General features: G+C 43.5%; 1 long non-coding RNA gene and 1 pseudogene across 1 annotated transcript; both read right to left on the bottom strand.

Moving 5' to 3' along the window:
* Nucleotides 1-255: 255 nt before the first annotated feature.
* On the bottom strand, nt 256-2,924 carry LOC125194712 (annotated as a pseudogene).
* A 431-nt stretch (nt 2,925-3,355) lies between these two features.
* Nucleotides 3,356-4,601, bottom strand: LOC125195957. The gene is made up of 2 exons (XR_007171807.1): nt 3,686-4,601; nt 3,356-3,587 (listed from the first exon to the last, which is right to left on the bottom strand). It is a non-coding gene; the product is annotated as an uncharacterized LOC125195957 (long non-coding RNA).
* Nucleotides 4,602-5,084: the final 483 nt, after the last annotated feature.

Here is a 5,084-nt window from a genome sequence, read left to right as displayed (position 1 = left end):
TAAAAGTACTGAAATCGATTCCAAATTGCGATTCGCATGCACCATGCGAAAAAACAGTAAACTATCGTTCGATTTCAAATTGCGATTCGCATGCACCAACACCGTGCGAATTTCAAATCATTCCGACATGGAGTATTTTAGCCCGATTTCTACGCTCAAACTGCATTAGTAGTACTGAAATCGAAGAAGTTAAAGAGTGAACGAAGCACTCTTTAGTTCTTACACAAGAAGATGCTGATACTAAATAAAATAGGCCTACTGCCCCTTAACACCAACTCTCATAAGGAAAAGGTAGGCTATCAGCCAATAAAACATTATCGTCCCAGCCATGGCGAACAGCGAAGTGGGCACGATGGTCCCTGTCCCGCCGATCCGCACAGCTTTGATGGACGAAAAATCTCTGACGAGGCAAGTTGTGTTTCTGCTGCAGTGATAGGTCTCCTCAGTCTCATACTGCGAACCCAACAGCAGACTGAGGGTGTGTGAGCTGATGGAGATGTACCTGATCCAGCTAATAAATATAGGGACGTGTTGCACGAAGTAGCCGCTAGACAGTAGGAAGATGAGCATGATCACGGTTCCAAGTGTGACGGCAGACACCTCGTCCATCACAGCTGCCCCAATGGCCAGGCCGAGCCCATGTGAGCACATGACGCTGTAGAGAAGCACGAAGAGGCCCGAGAAGAAGGCTCCGGCTGTGTGCTTGAGGCCCGCCATGATGTAGGTCATGGTATAGAAGATGGTGGGGAGGACTAGCTCCATGGGCAGGTCACCTAGGGTGAGGGCCATGAAGTAGGACGACAGACGGTACATGCCCGATGCTCGTTCTTTCGTGAGCACCATGCGCTCTTGAGTGCACATGAAGATGGCCTCGAACATGGGGTAGAACCCACAAAACTCGGAGTAGAAAAATAGGAGTCCCACCTGCATTATTAATCATAAAAAGGGTTAGTGGCTACCAATACAGTAGGAGCAATTCTTTTCAAACTCAAAATTACCTATTACCTGGTCCTGCAAGTGGTTCGAGTCGGATTGCCACCAAAGGAGTCCAGTGAAAAGGGCAACCACCAAGACTTGCACAATCTTGATTGTTGAAAAGGATTCATACTTCCTTTCTTTAATTCCCCTCCTAAGCAAGATTGAGAACTGATACAACCATGGATTTGACCAACGCTTCAGTTTCCTATCATCGGTTGGAAGACCACTATCATCAACAATCAGCTCTGACCTCACGCTGGCCGATAGCTCTGTTTTATAAGCATTCACCAATCTCAGCTTAACCTCTTCTTGATCTTCATTTGAATCACCCGTTGCCACTCCTACAAGATATGCAACACAGTCAGATCCAATCTTTACACAAGAAAAAACAACAAATCTTACCGTTTGCTAGATCCAGCAAGAAATCAGCCGGGTTCATGGCAACCCCTGGGGCAAACCCCACACTGGAAAAGTAGTCCAACACATCGGCTCCTTTGCCGAAATACAGCGGATCCCCATTCGAGAGCAGAAGTACCTTGTTGAACAAATAGAAGAGCCTGCTCGAGGGTTGGTGAATTGTCATCACCACTGTGCGTCCGCCCTCATTGGCGAGCTCCCACAGCGTGGAAACTATCCTTTGGGCGGTGGTTGAGTCCAATCCTGAGGTTGGCTCATCAAGGAATAATAAGCTGGGGTTGGTGAGTATCTCCTGTCCGATGCTCACCCGTTTCCTCTCTCCCCCAGACACCCCCCTCACAAATGGACCACCGATGATGCTATTCCGGCACCTCGCCAACCCAAGCTGCGCAATCACAGCCTCCGCGTGCTGAACTTTGTCGGCCTTTGTCAGAGTATTGGGCAGCCGAAGGAGGGCCGTGTAGACGAGTGTCTCCGTCACAGTCAGGTGAGGGTGGAGCACGTCGTCTTGGGTGACAAAGCCGGTGATGCGTTTCATCGCATTGGAAAGCGGCTGGCCATTGAAGGTGATGGTCCCGGAGAGACACCGCCTAGCCGGCCGCCGAGGGCTGTCAGCAGGGTGGTCTTGCCGCTGCCCGAGGGCATCAGCATCGCCAGCATCTCACCGGGAGCACGGTGCCGGAGATCCCTTTAAGTATGACTCTTTGCTCTTCTGATTTCGCATTCCTCTTCCACGTGAATCCTCCTCCACCATTTATTTTTATCCTGTAAACCAGTTCATCGAACTGCAATTTTTGATGTTATTTTAATCCGAAAACTAACAAGCATTAAATTAGGTATGTGAATGAAACACGATTATTTGATTTTAAGTGAAGAATTGTCACATGAAAATTGCTACAGTAATATTTTGTAAAATATACTCCCTCCGTCCAAAAAAAAAATAGATCATTTTTCCCATTTTGGGACGTCCAAAAAAAATAGATCACTTTCTAAAAATGGAAAGTTTATCTCTCATGCTTTTCCCACTTTTTCTTCCATCTCTGATACTTTACTCACTTTTTCTCCCTATCTCTCTTACTTTACCTACTTTTTCTCCCCCTCTCTGTTACTTTACCAATTCTACATTAAAACCCGTGCCGAACAACAATAGAGCTATTGTGTATGGACGGAGGGAGTAACAGAGTACACGTTGAATCTCACATAACCAATTAATAAAAACACTTGCATTTTCAAAAAAAAAAGGAAGAAAACCGGTTAGTATTACTCTGTTCTGGTGATTTTAAATTTGAAGAAGATTATCAGTTGTCTCTATATTTCATTTATTCTCATATTCAAATTCAAGCCATCTTCAGTCAGCAGATATAACTAGCCGAGTCCATATGAATAAAAAAATGGTTATACACTGCTTTCAGTTAAATGGTAATGAAAACGGAAAATTTAATTATTTGCAAAATTACCAGGAGTGTGACAGGAAGATTTGGGCGGGCAAAGATGGTTGGGTGATCCTGCGCCTCGAGGTCGGCCGCCATCTCCCAATGTGATGAATTAGAATCCGTAGGAATTTAATAAATCGATCTAGGGAGGTTAATACTGAAAGTAACTCAATGATTTCTTCCTTGTATAGACATATACACATTCCCATTGAATTGTTGTATTATGTAACAGAACCAAAATCAACAAAAAGAAGAACAATAGGTTTTACTTTTGTGCCCTAACTCTTCGATCCACACATCAACAAATATGTCATGCTTGAGAGATGAGAGGGGAAACTGGGATTACTGTCTTCTTCTTTGAATCTAAGTAAATTTCAAATATCCACCTCAGTTTCATTCCAATTTTCATCCAAAATGGAGTATATACTCCAGGCGTTAAACAATTACTACTGCTAATTATTTGACCGTTACTACTATAAAAAGTTACCAAATTAAATTTGGTTGATTTTACTCAATCTTTCAACAACTACTTTCCAAATTACACTTTAGCTTACATAATTAAATACATGTGAGTTATGAGTTTAAGAAAAAGAAAATTTGAATGCTAGTACAAATTATACAAGTATGGGCCTAGAGCTTGGAAGAGGGACTTTTTTTTGTGCAGCTTCCACTTTTGGACTTCCTCCTCAGGCCCAAGCCCTTTCTCGGCCCTTCTGGTTTAATACGAACCAAGTACGAGCCATCACCTCTGTTGAGCACCTGTAACATGAAGACCAAGAACAAATAAAGAAAAAAGATAATAACCTTGCAAGTGCTGAGGCTAACTGTCTCCTAAGTAAAGAAAAGGGAGCAACAACCTTTCAAATATAGACCAAAATACCTTGCCAAAAGAGGCAAGGGCAGCTGCAGCTATTGATCCCCCAACAAGCCCCTGCAAAAAGGAAAGAAAGACAACAAATAACATGAATGCATAGTCCTTATGTCCTTAGTATACCACCAAATTTCAGTTAAAGTGGCTGCAAAAGATCAAAGAAAAGGGAGATTTTCTGCAGGAAAATAACAAGGATTTCAGCAGCCTCAATTAAGGCTTCACGAGCACACACTCTTGCCTATAAATTTCCCCTCCACACCATCTCTGAACACTCTTACACATCGCAAGATTTTTCCAGCAATATAGAGAGTTAGAGAGTGGAACATAGCTGTGGGTAACAACAAGGGCAGCCCCATTTTCTTCACTATCATAAGGGGTAACACACAACTCCCCTTATGACTCCTTTTTCATCCATGTAGAAAATCACCACACAACCATGCTTAAGCACAAAGAGGTCACTTGCAAATCCATAACACGGAATCAGTAGGAAGAACAAAACACAAGCATGTATAGAAGCACCTTAGCTTAGAAATCTCTAATGGCATGCTAGATCTTAAATGAAGTCAATATAGCACAAGCACACCCCTGCCTCTGTGTAGAACATCATGCTAGCTCAAGGATATAGAATCATGGCTAGAGAAATCTCATAACCGTAGTAGCATTCGTAGAGCTTTAACACACAAATGGAACAAAAGTACAATAGACTGCCCTTATGCTAAATTTCAGTAGCAAAATATAACCGTTTTAAAATCAACACTTTAGCCCTCAAAGATCAAACTCATTCCAGTGAGCTAAAATTTATCTCCAAGATCACAACCTCAAATCACAATAATCAAACGTCTCCAACATAGCTACTGCCCAAATTCTTGAACAAAATACTAAGAAACGAAGAGAGTGAAAGAACTTAGCTTTTACAATTGTACTTGGGTTGCCCGTTTTGAACGGTGGCGGAGGGCTGCCCAGCACAGCAGCAACGGCGGCTCGCGACGGATGGTGGCGGCGGCTGCCCAGCTCTGGACGACGGCGAATAGCGTCAAACGCCAGCAAGGAGAGCTGGGTGGGCGTGACCACCGCATGCACCGCTGCATAGACGATGGCGCCGAACAGTAGCACGAAGCGGCGGCGCCTCGAGCCTCGCCGCGCCTCGAGCCTGAAAAGGAATAAAATAATCACGCACTTAGGATGCATCCATGTTTAAGCTTAATTGATTTATCAAAATCTAATTAAGTATCATTTTATTTCCTAAAGGGACGTCGTCACGCGTCGTCTAAGGCCAAGTTAAAGAACTTACGGATAGAGATTTTGCTTTGAGGTGGGCATTCTTTCAAAACGTGATTTCAGTATGAAAATGTGAATCTTTGCTCAAGTATGTTGTCATGCCATGT

This window comes from Salvia hispanica, chromosome 6 (assembly GCF_023119035.1).
Source record: "Salvia hispanica cultivar TCC Black 2014 chromosome 6, UniMelb_Shisp_WGS_1.0, whole genome shotgun sequence".
Classification (NCBI taxonomy): Eukaryota; Viridiplantae; Streptophyta; class Magnoliopsida; order Lamiales; family Lamiaceae; genus Salvia; species Salvia hispanica.
This window is presented reverse-complemented; position numbering and strand designations above follow the sequence as displayed.